Here is a 23,723-nt window from a genome sequence, read left to right on the forward strand (position 1 = left end):
TGTTGCCTGCCTATCAAACCAGCAGAGCCTCTATGGATATACATGTTCTTTGTTTTAGTTGCTTACCCAAATATATGCTTTAAATGCAACCCGATCCTTCTCTCCAGCCATCTGTTTATTTATTTATGACAACTCTTCTTTGGGTTGTCAAGGTCCAGCTTCTGCTGGCCCACCTGTATCTGAGTTAAATTGGAAGGTAAATGGAACAGACTTGCTCTTTGGTGGCGCCACCTAGTGGCCTCCAGCGGTAACAGAGTTCTCAGCAGTGACGACAAATAGAGATGTCAGAATACTCTGGGTTGATGGGAGGAGAGAAGAAAATTACAGCAACATTGAGAAAGTTTCAGGTACAAGGCACAGAATTCCACACGTGCCAGCTCTTTAATTACTTTCCAGAAAAAAAACAACCCTCTATGTGGTCATATCATTCCCTTAAGGCTGCTTCAGTGAATATCGTCTGTGAGCAGAGCACTGGGCTAAGATGGTTTTTTTGTTTGTTTGTTTGTTGCTGTTGTTTTAATATATCACTTACTCATTTATCCTAGAAAGGATATGGAGGCCTGAAAAATTGGTCCCTTTAGGATTAGTCTCAAGGTTCTGTAACAGGCCCCAGGACTTTCGTTCCGTGTGACTTTAAATTATTTAACTTTTCTGTGCCTCTGTTTCCCCACCCATAAAAACACATCTATCATAAAGTACTGTGCTTGTATAAAATAAATACTAACAGGCATAAAGTGTTTTAAAAGAACATAAAACACAACGAGCATAACAATGCCTGCTACTATTATTAATTATTAAAAACAGCTAAAACTTGTACCCCAGTACAGCTAAGCTACACTGGACACACACATACACACACACACACACACACACACACACACACACACACACACAAAGTATACTGACAAGTCTTATAAGTCTCATGTCAATAAATCTCAGATGAACACTTGATTTTGTAGGTTAATCATCCTTTTTTTGTTTTTTTTGTCAGTTGTAGGGCTTAAACTCTGGGCTTGTGCGCCGTCCCTGAGCTCTTCAGCTCAAGGCAAGCACTCTACCACTTGAGCCACAGCACCACTTCTGGTTTTCTAGTCATTTGTTGGAGATGAGAGTCTCATGGACTTTCCTGCCCTGGCTGGCATTGAACCGTGATCATCAGATCTTAGCCTCCTGAGTAGCTAGGATTATAGGCATGAGCCACCAGCACTTGGCTCATTATTTTCTTTTCATGACCTGGTTGTCATTTTGGGGGGAAGCTGGGGTTTCTTTGAGTTTGGGGTTTTGTTCTGGTCCTGAGGCTTAAACTCAGGGACTAGATAATGTCCTTGAGCTTTGTGCTTAAGGGTAGCACTCTATTCCTGGAGCCACAGCTCCACTTCTGCTGTGTCTGTGTGTGTCTATGGGCACACGTGCGTGCACGCATGAGCACGTGATGACACATGCATTGTTAATTACAGATACGAATCTCATGGACAGGAAACGGTCCAAGCTGCCATGATTTTCAGGTATCAGTCTCCTGTGTAGCTAGGATTTCAGGCACTATCACTCAGCTCATGACAGGTTTTAGGTTCCCTAAACAATGGTTCCTCACCCTCACCACAACCATCTTCAACCTACATAGGCACTCTTGCCCATTCTGGTAAGAAAGCAATTAGCCACTGTCTTTCACCCAGCATATCCACTGGTCCGTTTTCTGCCCATTATTGGTAAGAGATGAAATTCACATTTTCATTAGAAGATGACTGCTAGCTAGGCAAGAAGTAAGGATTGAGATATCACAATTTGAAGTCAACTCAGGTTAAAAAAAAGTTTATGAGATACCATCTCAACTCATAGCTGCACACAGTAGCTTGTACCTTCATCTCAGCCATGCCAGAAGTATGAACAGGAGGATTTCAGTTTAAGTCAGCCAGCAAAAATGTTAGATCTTTTTTGAAAAACAAAAGAAAGCAAAAACAAAGGGAGGGTGGCTGAAGACATCACTCAGTGGTAGAGTTCTTCCTTGGCTAGCACAGTGCTCTGAGTTCAAACATGAGTGCTGTCAGAAGAAAAAAAAATAAATGACTGTGTCCGTATGCTCCTAGATCTCATATCCTCTTGTTTTTGAAAAGGATTGGCCTTTGTTTTTGTAATAAACAAGCATGCAACTATCAACTATTCCTGCCCTGTCAGGGACTGAAAGTTTGTGTCACCCACTAGCATACACATAACAACATAGCAGCCATCAGCATGATGGTATTAGGAGAGGTAAGCTTCCGGGAAGAATTCAAGTTATGATGGTAGACCCTTTGTCAATAGGATTGGTGCCTTTGTACCAGGAATGCCAGAGATCATGCGAGTTCTCTCCCCACCAGGACTGGCAACAGAAGTCAACCAGGGTCCTCATCCAGGTGGCCCTTTTCCCTTTGACCTTGTTTTCCAAGGTCATGAGGGATAGTTTTCTCTTTTCTCTACACCACTCTGTTATGGCTCTCAGCTAGAGCTAATTCTCTAGGTAGAGTCATCTTCATTATTGCTAGTATTTTATCTTTTAATATGTAGACATTTGTAGTACAGATGGGTTCATTGTGATATCTCCATATATGTACATGGTATACTTTGAGCAAATTCACCCTCTCCACCTTACTCCCATCCTTCTCCTTCATCCTCCCTACCTTTTCTTCAAACAGTGCTTGGTGGGTCCCACTGTGTTATCATTATGTACATATGTGTAATGTCTTTTAATCCTCCTTCGCCTCTGAGTAATCCTCCTTTCCCATTTCTTCTTTCTACAAAGTTTCTGGTTATGGCCATGTTCTATTCTATTGCTATCCTCCTCCTAGTCATCATCATCATCATCAACATCATCATCATCATCATCATCATCATCATCACCACCATCATCTTTCACTCAGTGCAGTAAGCTTTCCACCCCCACCATACTGCCAGGTCCTCAAGGATCTCCATGTCAACAATATCTCAAAAACAAACACAAAGACAGGTACCACTGGCTCACACCTGTAATCCTAGTTACTTAGGAGGCTGAGATTTGAAGATAGCAGCTTGAAGCCATCCTTAGCAGAAAAGTCCATGAAAGTCTTAGTTCCAATTAATCTTCAGCTGTGGCTCAAGTTGTAAAGGACCAACTTTGCGTAAGAAACTAAGCAAAAGCTCAAGGGCCTGAGTTCAAATCCATGCATCAGCACAAAGCAAGCAAACCCTCCTCCCTGCCAAAACATACCTTGTTGCTAAGAAAAATTTCTAGCCAAGTATAAGCTATTTCAAGGGAAAAGTGGGACAAGAAGACATGCCTGACTTACCCGAAAACATGAATTCATCTAGAGACCCACAAAAAACATAAAGCTGTATTTAAGATCAGAAGTAAAAAGTAATAAAATAATAATTAACATGTAGCCACGAATCCAGTTGTATTAGATTCATCTTTATACTGAAGCAGCCACAAAAATGCAAATTTTATTGTTCTTAGTAGAGGAAGAAACCACAGAAAGAAAGAAAAATGCTATTAAAAGGCCCACTAGAAGGAAGGCACCAATGGCTCACACCTGTAATCCTAGCTGCTCAGGAGACTGAAATCTGAGGATCACGATTCAAAGCCAACCAGGGCAGGAAAGTCCATGAGACTCTTATCTCCAATAAACTACCAAAACTCCAGAAGTGGAGCAGTGGCTTAAGTGGTAGAGTGCTAGTCTTGAGCACAAAAACTCAGAGACATTTTTGCCCAGGCCTTGAGTTCAAGCCATGGAACCAAGAAAAAAAAAATAAAAGAAGGTCTATGACAATCATAATGTGGCTTGCTGATGAAGGGTTCACCTCTTACAGAAAAAACATCTGCACAGTGCTTTAAGATTTCTGACTTCACACTTTGTCCTGTGGGGATGAGGATGTTATGCATTAATGACAGTGACATGAAAATTGCAATGCTCTACTGTATTTATTGTATTTGTATCTGGCACTTATTTAGGGTTCGCTGAGTATAAGGTAATATTCTACTTATGTCTACTTTTTTCTTTCAAATACCAAATTATGTAAAGTGTACAGTATTCAGCATGCAGTCTCTTGAATAAATATAAAGTGTGATTACAACATCTGGCTGAACTACTACAGACCCATAAAACTCACTCTCCTTGTCTCTGTCTCTGTCTCTGTCTCTGTCTCTGTCTCTGTCTCTGTCTCTCTCTCTCTCTCTCTCTCACACACACACACACACACACACACACACACACACACACACACACACACACACACACACAGAGTGGTTGCTAAGCAAGGATTTGAAGAATTCTAATGGAGACAGGCTTCTCAATCCTGGATGCTCAAAACACCCCAGGCATGGGGGCTGTGGAAAAAGGCACCCATGGCTCAGCCTATAATCCTAAACTACTCAGGAGGCTGAGACCTGAAGATCAAGTTTCAGATCCAGCCTGGGCAGACAAATCTTACATACTCTATCTCCAATTAATCAGCAAAAAGCCAGAACTGGAAGTGCAATTCAAATGGTGGAGTGCCAGCCATGAGTGAGAAGCTGATCCGGAGCACAGAGCTCTGAGTTCAAGCCCCAGGACATTTACAAATAGAAAAAGACCTCCATACAAGGCCCTACTTGGACTACTTAAATCAGAATCCTTGAGTCTTACTAAACATGTGCTCTCCTAATTGTTTCCTAGATGATGATACTATTTAGCTAGAACTTGGAATACTTCATACATAACAAGTAGACACTAGGGCATTAAAGTTTCCAAATAAGACCACTCTTTATAGGTATGAAATACCACTGGATTGGAAACTACTACTGGTGACCCTGTGTTTCTCTGTCTTGATTCTGGAGTGCCTTTCAAATTTACAAGCCATTGTATGTTCAACCCAGTCAGAATCCACTGGAATTAAATATTCATTGAAAAAATCTTCCAACTATAGAGAGGTTATGGAGAGAACCGGTGGCTTCTATCCTGGGACCGGACTCCCAGACACCAAGGAATTCCCCAGGACTCGAAGCCAGCACTGAGGTTGCACACCTGGAACAAGGGCAGCGCAATTCAGAGCAGTCTCACCCAGAGCCGGCCTTCATTCCCGCAAGACAGGAAGTGAAGCAGTTCCAGGATTGGCCCCAGCACTGCTAGCTTGAAAGGGAGAAGTAAGGCCGATCCCTTCTGTCTGAGTAGTGCAATGGCCTGGCAAAGTAGGTACAACTGTCCAGGCTCTGCAAGTTGAGGGAGATGAGCTCATCCAGTAACTGGAAATTACCTGGGGAGTTAGGAGCAGAGTGTTAACAGGTATTCACTTAATAGCAATGCAATTAGATAAGGTTTCCAGAAAATGCAATTCTGCCCATCTCAAGGTGTGAATGGTATTCAAACAAAGCAAGAAGGGAATGTGCAAGAATGGTCATAAATTAGCATGTGTATGAGTGGAGGGTGATGATGGGTAGATCTAAATTATCAAGTACAATAGAAGATTAGAATGTTAAGCAGCGAAGAATCAGGTCAGAGTAAAGAGTCAAGTTAGAGGCATTTGGCAGACCCATGGCGGTTGGCTGAAAGTGGAGAATGGAGTTAAGATGAGGCTGGGAAGGGAGAGGGCAGAGGTCATATGATGGGATTGTGCCCCGCACGAAAGCAGCAATGTAATTACACAGGAATGGAGCAGGAGAAATCCCTGGGCTTCATAGATGATTGATGTGTAGAGAAAGGGGAAGAAGGAGAGGCAGAGACAGAGACATGGGGGGGAGAGGGAACAATGGAGAGAGGATAAAGGGAGAGGATAAAGGATAGGGGAGACAGAGGAGAGACACAGAGAGACACATGATAGAGAGGGGAAGAAAGAGGGGAGAAGAGAAAGGAGAGGAAAGAGAGAGCAGAGAAGGGAGAGTGGGGAGAGGAGAAAAGAGAGAATAGAGACAGAAAAAATACAGAAAGGAGAGAGAGAGGCAGAGAGGAGAGAGGAGAAAGAAGAATAGAGAGAGGAGAGGAGAAGAGAGACAGAAGACAGAAAGAAGAGAGAGGAGAGAGGCAGAGATCATAGAGAAAGGAAAAAGAAGCAGAGAGGGGAGATGAAAAGCGAGAATGAAGAGAGAAGAGAGAAGGGAGACAGAAACAACAGTGAGAAAGGAGAGAGAGAGGCTGAGGTAGACAGAGGGAGATGAGAGAGAGAGAGAGACAGAGGAGAAAGCAAAGAGGAGGATGGAGAATGAGAAAGAGCAACAAGAAAGTTGCAGACGGTGCTTGGAGAATGTTTTCCTCATGATGTATAATTTGAAATGCGTGGGGACAAGCATTTTCAAACAAAGACCATGGACCACATGAGGGTTTGGGGTGCCAGTGTTTAATGGGGTGTGCCAGCTGTGTAGCTCAGAGCTGGCTCTGTCCTGACTTGCTAGGCGGCATGGGGTGTCTCTAGAGCAGGCGGTGGGAGGATCTCGCCTGTCTGCTCCATTCTCATCCTCTCTTTTCCTCATCGCCCTGACAGTTTGGGTTCCTACTTTCCTAATTCAATTGTTTTTGTAAATCCCATTCATCTAGTGATTGATTACAGGTGTCTCTACACTAGGACATGACAGAGAAGAGCTGGCCTCCCCTTGCTTCTAACCTCAGTAAAACCAATGGCTTGGGAATCTTGGAGCTGGCAGTGAGCAACTGAATTCAGGAGGGTGGTACTGCAGTGGAAACTCCAGCCCACTTGGTAAGGTCACTCTTGGCACACCAAGCCTGTCTCTCCTGTTACCACAAAGATGGTAAAATAGCAAGACAGAAAGCTGGCAGAGATCCCATGGGCTTCTTCTCTCTCCCTCCTGATCCCCAAAACTAGTGTGTGCGTCTACTTGGCTTCAAGCTCACTCTTTCAGCCTTCAACTAGGCAGAGGTGTCTGACTTGCAGTGTGTACACTATTATTTTTTTTAAGAACTAAGAACAGTCTCTCAACAAACCACTGCTCAAAAGGTCAAATCTCAATACTTCAAACTGTGACCGGGACACATAAATATATTCCAGATCACTCAGCCCACAGGTGTAGACGCTAAGTGCTGCAAATTTCATGTGCAGGCTGGTGCAGTGCTTTCTGCAAGTCTCCAGATGTGTAAGGAATGTTTTATGTACAGGAAGACAGAGGCTATGCAGAGACAGCTGGGCTTCTCAGGGAGAAAAAAAGTATGGACATGTACTTAATTCTAGCACAAATCCTCTAAATGCAAGCCACCAACCTAGGAGGGGAGCTGGAAGCAGCCAGGGGGATTTTTGTCCATGCATTCCTACCAAACCTGTTGAGTGCCTATTATATATCAGACATTTTCCAAAGATATTTCTCCATCTGGGACCCAATTGCTCATGCTGGAGGAAGCTGTTTCCTGCCACTTACAAGTCACCAGGCAATTGGAGGGGTTAAGAACACCATACTGGGACATTTGGCTTTGATATATGAAATCACCAGAAAAAGGATTTTGTGACTTACCTTTCGTTCAACTAACCTCGTCCCTTTTCATAAATACCTTGGACAGAAAACTACTCTGAGAAGTGAATTTCACACAAAAAGGTAACTTTGCTGAAAGAATTGGTAAAATAGACAACCTGGGGGATATATATTCCTGGCCCCGCCTGTGCTGGTAGATGTAACTGCTAGGAAGCCAATGCCCTCCAGAGCCATTCCTTTTCCAATTCTCCATGTGTAGGAGTGCAGATGTTTCTCTATGATGACTGCAATGATGGTGAGGAGGAGGAGGGTGAGGAGGATGCTAAGGATAAGGAAATAATAGATGGAGGAGTTTAAAAAGGTGGGAGAAGAAAGTACTCAAGAACACTGAATAATCGATCATAATCCACACAACCCTCCTTCAGAAGTATTTATTGAACACTCATTACTTCCAGTACATGAGAGGGGCTGAGGATACAATAGTACACACAGAAATTAATGTGTCCATAGAACTTTCTTTAGTGTAATGGAAGAGAGAGAAGGCTAAAACTTAAATAGATAGGATACCAAGTCCTAGGAATGCTGGGAGAAAGCTAAGGGGGAGGGGTGTAATGTGCTTGTGTCTTGGGGAGGGAGTGTAAGTAGCTTCATGGTTGTCAGAGAAATTGAAGGAAGAAAATAATAAACATTTACAAAGAATCTGAGAGCTACTTTGGACAAGGTCTTTGACAGTTGACTCAGTTTCCTCATTGCTGCTTCTCCTAGCAGGCTAAACTCTTCATTTCCTCTCAGAAATATACTACATGTAAGGATCAAGGAAACCTTTGGTTATTGGACCATAGAGACAAACATGCAGACATGAGTTTCTCTCCAGTGCCTATTTTCTGTATTTTCTGTCCATCACATCTCAGGTCTTTTCCTCTGGGTGAATTCTGAGTTATTTCTGTTTCTTCCAACATTTCAAGAAACCTGTTCTTAGCAATGTGCTCTAATTTCTTTAGAATTAGAGTATGATATTTATTCATCCAGATCAAAGAGTTCTAAGCTAAAATATATTAGAAACCTGGACAGTTCCCAAGTTAGGAGTAGTCTTTGAGAAAGAAGAATGTAGCTTTTTTCTGTTTTAGTTATCTTTCATTCCTAAATTGGATTTCTGGAATATTTTCGTTCTAGAATTATTGACACAGAAAGCACTGGAATCTGGGTGTGGGTAGCTCATGTCTACAACCTTAGCTACTCAGGAGGCTGAGATCTGAGGATTACCATTAGAAGTCATCTCAGGCAAGAAAGCCTGTGAGACTCTTATCTCCAAATAACTGCCAAAAAAGCAGGAAGTGGAACTGTGGTTCAAAGCTTTGAACCACAACCACAAAGCTCAGGGACAATACCCAGGCCCTGAGTTCAATCCCCAAGATTGTCACACACAAACACACCACACACACAGACACCCACACACACACACACACACACACACACACACACACACACACACACGCACACGACATTGGACTCAGTCCTTTTTTCCACATGTGCTTTAGGAAAGCAAGAAGCCCTTTCACTACTCCAGGGTGCAGGTGCACTGCACATCTCCCTGGGGCCTCCAATCTGCCAAGGGGTATGGATTATATACCCGTTAATCCTTTCCTGCCAGGAAGTGGCCACCACATAACTCAGCAGTGTGGGGAAAGGCTTGATGGATTTCCCCAACAGCTGCCTACTCTTCTCCCTCCATTCCCCTTCCTTGGGTTTAGCTAGGATCCATCCTTCTGATCCAGTTCTAGAATCTTAGAAACAACTTCACAGTTGGGAAATTGAGGAGGAAAGCCCAGGAGGGAGCGGGGAGAGCCATCCATGAAGATCCACTGTACTCACAGCTCCACATGTTGAACTGAAACCCCACTGTACATCTAATAAAAAGATAATAATAATCAAAAAACTAGCATCTGGGGAAAATCATTCTTATGTCTATAATCCTTTCCAACTACACAATACATTTGAGTATTTTTTTAATCTTTCATTTTAAGAGATTGTCTTCAGTCTAAGAGTTGTTTAAAAAGTTTTCGCTATTTGATCATCTACATCTTAGACAACCTTGAAAGGGACGTTAGAAGTTTTGTCCTAGGACCTGACCTGGGTCATTTTCGAGCCCCCCGGTGGCATCTTGTTTCTTGTTGCTTCTCAGTTGCACCTCAAAGGTGCAAAGCCCAGCACTGAATTCCAGCCATGTGAGTCAGGGTGGGCAATAGAAAACAAGTCACCTCCTCACCCACTTCCTGCTGAGGAATTCCACAGTGGAAACTGAAGGTGCAGCTGCTTCCTGTACCGTCCGATGTGAACACCCAACACGAGAAACCGTCGGTGACTTCAGTGCCCTTCGTTTCCCGCCCTCCTTGCGAGGTGATGGCCGCCCCACAGGAGGACCACAGAGGCAGCTAGGATCTCCCTTGAACCTCCCAAGAGGAAACTCCCTGGCTCCACAGACAGAGCAAACACCCAGGGCCTCAAGGCACCGGGATGCCCTGGCTCGGAGGGTCGCCTGGGAGAGATAGTAGGCAGGGCTTGGAGGACATAAAAGTCAGGGGGTGAGGCCCATCCTTAGGAGTGATGCTTCAGGGAGTTTAGCTGTGCTGGGGCCATAATCAGAGATGATCGCCCTTCGGGGAGAAGGTGAGTTAGAGACAGAGGTCCAGGTCTCACAAAACATCATAAGTCGGAATCTGTGCTTCACGGGTGTCTCCTGCACGCACCCAACTTGGAGAAGCTGTGCTTGAGAACCAGCTTCTCCTGACACCGCCTGTGTGCTCAGCCCTGGGAACTTCCTCATCCACTTACCCACCACCAACTCCCTCAACAGCTCTGTCTGTCTGTCTGTCTGTCTGTCTGTCTGCCTCTCCTAACCTGCCAATCTTGTCACGTTCTTGCCCTTAAATACACTCGTTGAATTCTCACAGCCATTTGTAGAGATTGCTTCTAGCTTCTGCTTCACAGGTGTGAGACACACTCAGCGAGCAAGAGGAACCTGTGGTGTGTGAGCATGCCTGGGATTGGAAGTCGGGCTTGGTTCATTCCAAGGCCAAACCTCCCAACCTCTACCTCCCACCAAATAGCCCAAATTGCTCTAGATTCAGCTCCTCCAGACCCCTCTTTCCAGAGAAAGATTTTTCAGAACAGCTGAAGCTGTGCTGTTCCCACACATCCCGTGGAGAAGGAATCTGCCTCTGGCAACTCAGAGGCCCCCCAACACCTCTGAGCACCCCTATCCTGACCTGATCTTTTATCTGTAAGTTAAATAGCTAAAGGAACCTCCAGCTTCACATCTTCAGATACCATCTAAGAGGAAGGGCTCTGCTGAGCTCGCCTGCCCTGGATCCTGTTATTCTTCACTGACCCAAACTGTTCTATGCCCATTGTCATCTCAGTCATGGGGACTGAAGATAGAGACACCAAGAAATTTAAGTCAACTTCCCAATAAATAAGTGGGCTAAAGACTTAGCAAGAAACTTCACTAAAGAGGAAATAAGAATGGCCAATAGACACCTGAAGAAATGCTCAACCTCTCTAGCCATAAAAGAAATGCACATCAAAACAACCTTGAGATTCCACCTCACCCCAATTAGAATGGCTATAATCAAGAACTCTAATAACAACAGATGCTGGAGGGGATGTGGTCAAAAGGGAATCCTACTGCATTGTTGGTGGAAGTGTAAACTTGTTCAACCACTTTGGAAAGTAGTGTGGAGGTTCCTCAAAAGACTCCACATAGAGCTCCCCTAATGACCCAGCAATCCCACTTTTGGGCATTTACCCAAATGGTCACAAACAAGACCACACTAAAGCTACCAGCACAACTATGTTTATTACAGCATTATTTAGCATAGCTAAGATATGTAACTAACCCAGATGCCCTCAGAAGATAAATGGGTCAAGAAAATTGGTGTGTGTATGTATGTATGTAAATATAGATAGATATAGATATGTATAGATATATAATGGAACTCTATGCCTCCATCAGAAAGAATGACAATGTTTGGAAATGGAAAGACTTGAAAAATTATATTAAGTGAAGTTAGGACCAAAGAAACATAGGTTCCCATATTTTCCCTTATTTGCAATAACTAGTATATGTCTATGACAAGCAAAGAAGATCAAACGCTATGCACATATGATCATATAAGATAATGTTAAGTGAAATAAACCTCAAGATAAGGACACAAGTAGTTTTTTTTCTTTCTTGGTATTGTTTTTGATGTATTTATAATGTACTATGTGATTTTTTTGTTTCTTTTGTATGTTCTTCCCCCACGATATAACCCTGTTTTCACTGTTTTGGATTCTGGTGCCCTGCATCTTGTATATATATATATTTTTTTTTCTAATTTGGGGAGGGAAAGGGAAATAACAAAATGCTGAAACAAGGATACAGGTTGACCCATTGTAACAATGAGATGTACAAGACACTATGGTGAAAACAAACTTTACAACTTCGGGATGGGGAGAGAGGGGTTGGGGATGTGGGGAGGGAAGGGATGGTAGGGGAAAACAAAGGAAGAGGTAACAATGCTTGATAGGAAATGTACTCATTACCTGTAACCTCTCTGTACAGTATTTTTACAATAAAAACATATATATATATATATATATATATATATATATATATATATAAAGAAATTTAAGTCAAGATTTTTTTAAACTTTTTGTTTTCCTTTTTCCTTGTTTGTTCATTTATCTGTCTTTGGGAGTGTAAGGGAAGCACAGAAATGGTACAAAAGGTGAACAAACATAGCAGTAGTATTCACTAGACACTATGTTGAAAATGAACTATACAATTTGTAAGTGAGATGGGAAGGAAAAACAGGGAGAGTATGAGGGAAGGGTAATATTGTCCAAAAGGAAACGTACTTCCTACCTGACTTAGGTAACTGTAAACCCTCTGTACATCACCTTTATAATAACAATAATTTTGTATATTTTTATTGTAAAAATGCTGTACAGAAGAGTTATAGTTACATGAGCAAGGCAATGAGTACATTTCCTCTTGAGCATTGTTGCCTCCAAGAAACTTAAGTCCATGTAGGACATTTTGGGAGATGCAAGTGGAATATCCAATCTCATGACTGAAGCTGGCAGAATGAATTTCCCCAATCTAATCCTACACTACACAAACAAACGTACAGCAAATGAATGACAAAGGTAAACAGAAAAAATTTAAATTGAAAAAATTATGTATGAAGTAGAAATTGATATTGACAAATTGTATATTATAAAGAATAAACCAAAAGGGGTGACATTGCCAAGATGCATTGTAGTCATCAGCTGATTTGGTGAATGGTAACTGCTCTGTACAACTACTTAAAAATAACAAAATACACTTATAAAACTAAATCAAGTTAGTATTGCAAAACGTTTCTTCCTAAACATCTATTTATAAAATAGAGAATTTAAAAGAATGTTAAAACCATAGGTTTATAGGAGCTCTTTATGTTATTCTTGATAGTTTCTTTTCTGAATAGTTGTGTTTTCCTCAATCATATATATATATATATATATATAGTGCTGTGGAACACATTTAAGATTGCTGTAACCCTAACACCATTAACCATATTTTGAGTTGTATAGCACTGTATAGTACCGAATAAAATAAGTTTTGTTGAATGCTATTCCAGTAGATTCTACCACTCTATAAGAGGTCCTTTGAATGAAAGTCCTCAAGGAAAATGAGATCCAAAGCTTGATCACGCTAGAAGCAGACCCTTCTCTTGGAAGGAGTGGGAGCGATGAGCCTGGCTTCTTTTCCCTGGGAGTAGTCCCGAATGTGAAGTCTTCTTTCCACTCATAAATGAGGGTCAGTCACTCTTGACCTTTCACACTTCGGCACACATTTAAACTAAACATCTTCGTCTGGATGGCTGTTGGCTTAACATAGAAGTGTTTCCCAATAACAAGAACTTCACAAGATGAATAATCTAGAGCTATCACAAGTCTGTAGCACACATCATGCGTGGCAGGCTCTCTGGGAGTATAGATGGGAGTGGACACCAATCAAGCCATCTAGAAAGGGAAGTTGTCAACCTTCTTCCTGTGTCTACTGCTGCTTTCTCCCAGCCTCCCTTGCCAAAACATTCAGACAGCCACAGAGACACACTTGGACAAATTTCATACAGCACCCAAAACATCGCACTTGCAAGACAAGTGTTTTGCCACTGAGCTACATAGGGTAGAGTCAAGGGAGATCTCAAATAGTATAATTCCCTTAGAAAGGCAAAATCATAGTTCAGCAAAATTAAACACCAAGAAGCAGGTACTAGGAAAAGTTATTGGTGGAGTAAAGGGAAAAAGGGGGACATGGGGAAGATACAGACAAGAATCTAATGTGGGGCTGGGAAGGTGGCTCAGTGGTAGAGCGCTTGCCTTGCATGCCTGAGGCCCTGGGTTCGATTCCTCAGCACCACATAAGCAAAAAGAAAAAAGCCAGAAGTGGCACTGTGGCTCAAGTGGTAGAGTGCTAGCCTTGAGCTGAAGAACTGAGGGACAGTGCCGAGGCCCAAAGTTCAGGCCCCACGACCGGACCCAAAAAAAAACAAAAACAAAAACAAGAATCTAATGTGTAGCCTACAAAATTCATAAGAAGTGAAGAGAAGGGGTGGGTAGGGAAGGGATGCTGAGAAGGTTGAAATGGTGGGAATTGTTCCAGATATATTGTATTCATAAACTGCTTTGTTAAATGGCAACTCCTTTACACAACTACTTAAAGAAAATAAAAAGAAAAAATAATAAAACAAAAAAGACAGATCATGGCCCATAGAATTTATGGTTATTTGAAAAAAATTCTCTTCTGAAAAAAAATGTCTTCTTTTCTTTCAACAATCCAACTTTAAGCTATAAATGCCTTGTGCTTCATTTTCAAACTATTTCCATATGGTTCTTTCCTCCTACCCCAGTACCCAGAACCATTGCACACACTCTTGTCCATCAATAGTGAGATATCAGGATTGGCAATGGAGAACTGCTTCTTTCTCAGATGCCAGAGAGAAACACTGAAGACTGCTTTCTTCTTCCTTTTTGTTATCTTCAAGTGTTTGTAAAAGGGATATCAACTCAACATGTCAGCTCATGAGTACAATACATCTATGTCACCTCTTCCGTAATTCTCCCCCATCTCTCCCAAACCCACCCATCCGCTCAAGTTCCATTTTTGCATATGTACATTGAATATTATGACTGTGTTTGCCCATCCTTTCTCTCTCCATTCATCTTACACTTCTTCCCTTTTCCTGCCCCCCCTATAAATACAAGGTCCAGCTTCGTGATAATGCATTTTGTTAAATTGTAAATAAGTTGTTCAAAGGAGTTACACCATTGGAATCCTTCTCTGCATATACCATTCCCTAATCAATTTATTTGTATATATGTATCTGCCTATGACCCTGTATAGGTTTGCATGTATATTTAGAATCTAGATCTCTGTCTTAACATATCTCTTTTTCCTTCTGGGTTGATCACTTTGATGAGGAAACAGCCATAATTTCATTAATCTGCTACTTTCTCTAGACACTATGGCAGTGCTGTCTAGACATAGGACAGTGTCATGTATTATCTTGGACCAACATCTCAGAAAATATATAAAAATGTATAAAATGTATTTTAACCATTTTTAATAAAGGAATTAAAAACAGATTAGGCAAGTACAAATAACATAAGGTACAAGTGATAAGGGTTTTGGATAATGGGATGAATAGACAGAGTGTTTTCTGAGGGAGCAGACCTTTTCCATTTTTCTTGGCTCAGAGAGCCCTAACTTAACAGAGATAGTGGGGAAGGCAGGCTTGCTAGGGAGAATTGCATAACATACTGATGTAAAACATTTCTCCATGTGGATGAGAAATGACGGAGCTAATAGATTTCCTATGGCTGTAGAAGAGATGAGCAAGGAAGTTTAATTCTGGGAATTTCTGTTTTCCGTCCCAGGCTAACTTCTCGGGGCCATGATCACTTCCGTGAAGGGAGGCACTTGCTAAAAATAGACAGCTAATGTTTTCCTTAGAATTACAGAACACGTCAGAAGAGACTAATGACCCAATGCTGCACTATTTTCTTTTCATTTCAGTGACCTCAAACAAATAAACCTGATAAATATTATCAGAGTCACATATGCTCATTAAGGGTTCTAGTCAGTGGCTATGTTTGTTTTACTGTGTAATAGATGAGGTAACCATGGCGATGAGTGGAATAAGCTGGGGTGGTTTTCGTATTTTCCCATCTTAGCACTGGAGACTTGCTCATTGTTTCTTCACTGGCTTGCATGGGGAAAAGGGCAGCTTACTAAAACACTTACTCATTTCGACATCTCTTTAAAAAGTCTGCATTTATGTCGTTTCTGATCTAGCTCCATGATACATGATGAATGTTTTGAGGAGAGTAGTTGCTGAATACAGCATTGAACATTAAGTAAGTATTCTCAATGGCTAAAGAGAGCAGCTTGAAAATTATTCAATTGAGGATATTATTCTTTAATAAATTATAAACTCTCCATAATGTGAGATGGAGCCAGCAGGCATTTTGTTGACCAGAGGACAAAATGTGGTTAGTGTTATAGGAAATTTAAATCATTAAAAAGTCACAACAAACCTGGGTGCCAGTGGTGGCTCATGCCTATAATTCTAGATCCTCAGTAGGCTGACCTCCGAGGATCACAGTTCAAAGCCAGACGGGCAAGAAAATCTGTGAGACTCTTAGCTGCAATAAACTGCCAAAAAGCTAGAAGTGGAGCTGTGGCTCAAGTAGTAGAGCACCAGCCTTGAGCAAAAAGCTCAGGAACAGTGCCCAGGCCCTAAATGCAAGCCTTAGGCTGGCACAAAAAAGACAAAAGGAAAAGTCAAAGCATAATGATACTAGCCTACTCTCTTTTTTTAATATTTCAGACTTGAGGGTATTTGTTTGGTTGGAAAAGATGGGGAGAATGCTGAAAGGTGTGATATTGGTCAGTATACACTGTTCTTATCAACTCCTTTGTTGAATTGAAACCCCTTTGTACAACTACTTAAAGATAAAATAATAATAATAATAATAATAGATAATAATAGTAATGGATTTCTGACTAGTAAAAAAAAACCACTAATTTCCTAATGGAATTTCTATACCTTTTCATATCTAATCTTTGGGGTTGCCATAGTTTTAAAGGATTGATCTTCTCATTTTTTAAATAAATTCTTACTAAATTAGAAAAAATTACACTTGTAATTTGATTAGCCACATGGGCTCTTTTTTTCCTTCTTGGTCTAATTCATCTTGCTGACTGTCAGAAGAATAATCTAAAAAAAAAATCTGACCATTTCTCTCCCATGAAAAGTAATACATAGGATACATATGTGCATATATATTGTGCCTATTTTAGCTCCTTTAAAAATTCTCTCCTTGCTGTCTAGTGTCATTCATTACCCTCCTGAATTTCCTGTAGGGCCAAACAAGAGGCTTTTGTCCCCCCACCCCTCTCTCTCTCTGGAAAATGCTTCCTCTCATCTTCTAACTAAAATTATTATAGTCAAAAATGAACAGAAATATACCTTCTGAGATTTTTAATTTTCCAGTGTAACCCCTAACTTGCAGTGGTTCTCTTCTTTCTTATTCTCTAGCACATTCTCCAGCCTGAAAATCATGTCCTTTTTCAACACCAGGCATATTCACATTTCAAACCATCTCTTTCTGATGTCTCGCTCTTCTACTGAGCTGCTGATGGTATCTTTTCATCACTGAGCATTTGCCATTGATGCAATTCCTAACTCCAAACAGGTTCCATGACCATCCCTTTACAATGAATCACAACATGCTTCTCCCCCAAACAGGCACACATGCAGAACTTAAACCAAATGACAGATTCAGACAGGAGCTGTAGAGTGAAGCCAGAGATATGGTTCTGCAGAAGTAACATAGCAACTTTTACTTACTATTTAAAGCCATGGACACCCCTTGACACAAGAACATGGTGAACACACAACTTTCTTCTCTGATATGTGGGGAGATGAAGTCACCAAGAAGACCAAAGGCTGACCACTGTGTGACACCAAGATGGCAGCAGGAATTATGTGCAGGACAGCCAGAGCCATAAAGCTACAGGCCTCGGTTTAGTTTCCTTATAGAATTCAGGGACCTGGCCTGAAAGGATAAGTTACAGGGAGGGATATAACCAAAGAAAATAGCATCACACTTGATAGTAAGATTGTTTCCACCAGCATTGTCCAAATTTACAGTGTAATTAGATAGATAGATAGATAGATAGATAGATAGATAGATAGATAGATAGATAGATACATACATACATACATACATACATACATACATACATACATACATACATACATACATACATACATGCATGCATGCATGCATGCATACATACATACATACATACATACATACGTACGTACGTACGTACGTACGTACATACATAGATCTCTATATATGTCACAACATTCTAAAGTGGGAAATACTGGGAAACACACAACACCACAGATGAAAGGAGGCTTAGACACAATAGCCCTTATTTACATAAGTATATAACAGGAAGGACTCAAGTCCTAATCACCTAATCCATCACAAATGGAAGTGATGAGAAACCATACAGGTGGCTGCATGTATCCATTTTAGATCCTGTAAGCCTGGATTCATCACTTCTTACTGGGCAATTACTGGTAACAAGGTCCAGTTTCCTCATCTGTAACATTGTATCTATAGTCATCCTTCAGTCTCCACTGGGAATTTGTTCCAGACATCTAAAGATGCTACAATCCACAGATGCTTAAGTCTCTTAGATGTAATGGTGTAGCATTTGCATATACTCTTTGATCATCATTCTATGCCAACTCTTGATTACTTATAATACAAAATAAAGTAAATATGATGCAAACATTTATAATACTACATTATTTAAGGACAAGGGAAGATGTCTGTGTTCATTCAGTGCAAATGTAAGCATTGTAGGTCAGAGTAGATCTTTGATCTGTGGTTGTTTGAAGCCATGGATTTGGAAGGCCAACTATCCCTTGAGGGCACAGTGAGGTTTAGAGATTCTACATCTTGAGCAGGTGCAACAACACTTAAAAAAATTGTGTCTTTAATAATTGATGGGTGTTAATATCGCAATCGTGTTTGGGGTGGATTTTTATCTATTGGAGCTACACAACATTGCAATCTATTTAGTATTTGGGGAAAGACTTTAAAGGGGAAAGCCTATCTTCTAATACAACAGAGCACAAATTGGAAAGGGGTCACCTGTGGAGCTGGGCCAATCAGAGACTCCCCCTCGGGTTCCAGATTTGGATGCTCCAGGGCAGGGCTCCCTCCCTGCCTCATTCTGCCATGTGATTCCATGGCACAGGCCCTTATGCTTTGTACATGTGATCTGAAGTGGATGTTTCTAGGAGCTTTCTGATATCCTCCAGCAAATTCTTTCTTTATTTTTTTCTACCTTAGAATAAACAAACTTAGCGTTGTTTATTTCTGCCTGGTAAGATCCTCACTATGGATAATGATTCCAGCAGAAATTGACCTACCTCTTTACAATCTGTTCACTGTCTCTTCATTGTTAACATACTTTGCTATATACCATTTCCTCCATTATAACTGTGGCACAACTTCCCCTGTTCATGGACAGAGTATATGGATCTCCAAAAATAGAAAACTGGACATAAGCGGCAAACTTGATTTTAATTCACCAGCTGAAGCAATGGTATATACAAATCTAGGTGGGGAGGCATATCCTTCCCCTCTGAGATTTTCAGGCCTAACTCTGGCTGCTGGAAGAGCAGAAGCCTAGAAAGTCCAGTCTCACTCTGTGAGAGCCAATTGCTTGTCTGGTGCAGGCACGACTCTCTGCTCAGTAGCCAGTGATTTTCCAATGTTTTTAAGTTGGAGGGAAATACATGACAGATGTGTTGGCTCTAGAAACAATAAAAACAGCTCCTTAAATCACCAAGAAGGAGGGGGCGGGGAGTAATACAATACTGGATAAATCAAGGGGGAGGCAGCGGGACTGTCTGTTATGGTTGTGAGCAGCAAAGGGGTGATGTGTTCAGTAGCAATAAATAGCAGAGGTGAGGGAGTCTTGGACCACAGCATCAACCAGTGTAGAAATGTTCTCTGAGCCCCAGCCTACAGAAATACAACCCGCAACTGGAGGGACGGGGAAGGATAAAATACTAACTGAAATTCAAGTAAGGCCACCGTATTAAAACATAGTATTCTCTACGTACTTCATAAACGAAAGGGAAGGAAAGCCTGGGTTGGTGGTAGACTGTCTCAAGTTCAAGACAGCTGTTTTCAACATTTATTGTACTTCAGAATTCCCTGAGGTTCTTGTTAGACATGCCGATTTCGGGGGTTCTTTGCCGAGAGTTGCTTCAGTACTGGAGTCTATTTTGGTTTTGTGTAGGTACATGGGGCTTGAAATCAAGGTCTCATGCTCTTGCTTGCCCTTATTTTTTTTCTCTTTTGCTTAAGGTTGGTACTCAACCACTTGAGCCACATACTACTTTTGACTTTTTGCTGATTAATTGAAGGTAAGAGTGTTATGGAAATTTCTTCCCAGGCTGGCTTCAAACCATGCTGATCAGATCTCAGACTGCTGTGTAACTACAATTACAGGTATGAGCCACTGACAATCAGCAGAGTCTACTTTTGACAAGTTAGATGGTACCTGTAAAGCAGAGAGCTTTATTCTGTGCATGGTACAAGAGTCTAGTGAGGTTTCCTTGGTCTCAATAAGTATAATGACAGGTCATATTGTCCCAGGGTAAGATATTCAATTCAAAGATTGAATTACAGTATTAACATTAAAATACTATGAGTAATCAGAGTAAGTAAAACTTGTTTTTGAAAATTCTAACTTTCAAGGTGGATTTGTTCTGTGGTGATGGCCATCATACATGGAGACCTCACTGGGAACAAGACTAAACTAACTTCTTTATATGCACTACAAGTTTCTTCTTAAAGCAGTTCTATGAGCTTAGTTTTTACAGGGAAAGAAACAAATGGACAGAGAGTATTAGCATCACTTAAGATAACAATTACACTTTCATGTCCACTTGACTGAGCTGTGAGTTATCCAGACAGTCAGCCAAACAGTATGCTGAGCTTTGTCTATAATCTTGTGGATTAATGTTTGACTTGGTAGGCTGAGTACAGAAAATGGTCTTTCGTACTGCAAGTGAATTTCATCAGATCAAAGTGTCAAATTCAAGTTCCTACTAGAGTAAGAGCATCCAGTCTACTATTGCCTTTGAACTTAAACTTTCAAGGCTCTCCTGTTTGGTAGGTCTTTAGAGTATAGATCATGCAACAAGACTTCATGTCATAAGCTCATGGAAGTCTTCAGCTTTTTGATCATAGAAAGCACACAAATTCCAGCTACCAGGACAATGAAAGAAAAAAGAAATCCTTGTGGCTTAAAATGCTCAATCGATGGCATTTTGTTAAGGTAGTACAAGCAAATGAATAGATATTTTGGTATTAAGTGGAGTGCTGATGTAACAGGCCCAAAGCAGAGGGAAGTGGTTTTGGCATTTTGTGATGGATAGTCAGAAGTTTTTGAGAGCCTCCAATGGAAATGCAGGATGCAGGATAGAAGCTAGCAGAAAGTAATATCTCTTATAAAGTGACAGATAAATTTGCTGAATTATGATCATGTTCTAGTGTTTTGTAGAAGCTAGAGCCAATGAGCAATGTAATTGTAATAGTGAAGAGATTTCTAAGGTAACTCTTGGTTATTTCTATGTGTATCATTCAATGAAAGGAGAATTGAGGGAGACATTTAAGTACAAAGGAACTGGAATTTAAATATTTTGACATTTTGACATCATTCATTTTTAAAAAGCCAGTTAGTCTTGCTCTGAAGAGAACACCAAGGGTATGATTGAAGACTTGATCATCTCAAAAGGAGATTGTTAAATCTTGAACTTAAGGGGCCACATAGAGCAAGGCAGAATGGGCTAAGTCTGTCGTATTCTAAATGGGACAAGATGTGCCCTTAAAACTAAGTGGCTAGAGTTTATACTATCTTTCAAGAAAAAGGAAAGAAGGCAACAGGGGTGTAACTCACCCTGTAAAACATCTCACATGCATGAGGCACTGGGTCTGTTCTTAGCACTGAAAAAATGAGAAAGAGAAAGACAGACAGACAGTGAAATAAGAAAGAGGAGAATAGAAAGACGAAAGAGAGAAAGCAAAGAAAAAGAGAAGGGCTGGAGAGGTAATTCAGACATTCCCAAAGCTTCCAGTTCAACACTGATCCAGAGCACACAGAATAAGAGCAAGGTTGCCTCCACCTGATTCTGAGTGAAAACAGCTCCCATGGGGAGCAAACGTGCCGCAGAGAGATGACTTGCTTTCCTTCCCACGCACCAGGAGGGATTATTCTTGAGTTTTACATTCTACTTGGATTTCTCTTGTTAGATTGCACACTTGTTTGGACCAGTCATCCCTTTCTTTCTCCTAACATCTTCCTCTTGAAATGAAAACACAACCCTTTGCCTGTCCTCTCATTGTATTTTGGAAGTACAAAACTCATCGTATCTCAGAGGTTCACGGGTAAAGAATTCTTGTTTAGGACAAATTGTACCTTGAGTCATCTATATCTTTATCTATTTATGTCTATATACATATACCCATATGTATATATATATATATATATATAATTTATATTATATTTAGGAGAAACAACTTTAGACTTTAGAGACATTACTGGGTTAACTATGTGGGAGGAATTACCATGGAAAGAGCATATTTGCAAATCCTAAGGACATGAATTCGTGGAGAACAGGCCAAAGATAAGAAATGAATTTTCATAGTCATGGACCAATGCTCTCCTACTGGTATTTTCAGGTAAAGCCACAAGGCCACTTGTCTGTCAGTGAGGATGTTTGTAAACCTCCGCTCGAGGTAATTAGGGCAGCACTCTTGGGATGGGATTGGTGCCCTTGTGAGAAACACTTCTCTCTCCCACTCTGATTTATGAGGACACAGCCAAAGCAATTGTGGGGCTGACAGAAAGCCAAGAAGAAAGCCCTCACTGGGAAATAGAATTAGCTGGTATCTTCACCATGGACCATGCAGAACATAGATGTCTATTACTGAAGGAGCTCATTCTATGAGACTTTGTTGTGGCAAGCAGGGAAGTGTAAACCACATGCCTAAGAAGGGGTAAGGTACGAATAGGAGCCTAGGAGCCTAACAAGTATTTTTCACTTGACTACACTACATGCTCCTGGAATTACTGGAAAGATAGCTTTGTTTTCCTCCTTCAGCTACCCTTGAGTCTCCTAATTTCCCTATTGCAATGGATAAGAAAAAAATGTGAGTCGATCGAAGGGTCCAGGTGCTTGGATTTATTCTTCCTCCTTACCATGTCTGAGACCTGGGATAGGAATTTCCCCCATCTTCTTTCCTAAAAGGTGTAGGCCAACCACAAAGGAAAGAAACAGCCAAAGCTCTCATTTCTACATGACTCAACCCTGTCACCAACACCTGGGTTGAAATGAAGTTTCACCAGATGGAGCCACGGCCCTGCAGGGCTAGCTCTCCAGCAGCAGTGTGTCCTGCAGGACCCACTGTGACGCACGTTGTAGTCAGCTCATCAGACCACCGGCTTGTTGGCCTTCTGGGTCTGGTAAGAGCTGGAACCCTGGGAGAAAAATGTAAATACGTATTTAGTACCTACATGGAGGTTAAAATGTGCACACACATGCACACACAATAGCATTTCTGGTCTGTAGATTAATATAGACAACATTTCAGGTTAAAAGCTGGGCCGGATTTGAGTCCTGGAAAAGAGTAGAGTAATGGCAAGCAGCCTACTTTGCTCGTACAAGTGGGAAAAGAGTCCCAGGATGATTTGTTTCAGGATGGATGTCCAAAATGAAAAGGGGGAAAGCAAGTCCACAGGAGTGGAAGCAAGGCTTAGCTCCATCCTGGAAAACAAAAGACCACCATGGGGAGCAATCAACAGCGAACGTGTGGGTGCACCACCTTTGTCCAGCCTACTGCCAGCCAGGAAGTCCATGAGGAGATCAGACAAAGACATTACCTAGCATGCTCATCCACAGTCTTTCCGTGCCTACTACTGCACAAAGGAGACAGCCATAAAGCCTCCACATGTCCTCCCGCCATCTGTCTTGTGCATTGGGATAACCTGGTCTTTTGCCTCTCCTTCGCAAGCATCGTGCCTTCCACATCAATTGCCCTCTCAGTCCTGGTGTTCTGCCCATTCCTGTACTATCCAGCCATCCTGGTATCCCAGATTTTTTTTTTCAGACTGGACCACTCATGTTTCCACTGT

Source organism: Dipodomys merriami, unplaced genomic scaffold (assembly GCF_024711535.1).
Source record: "Dipodomys merriami isolate MVZ:Mamm:240054 unplaced genomic scaffold, mDipMer1.0.p SCAF_104, whole genome shotgun sequence".
NCBI classification, from domain to species: domain Eukaryota; kingdom Metazoa; phylum Chordata; class Mammalia; order Rodentia; family Heteromyidae; genus Dipodomys; species Dipodomys merriami.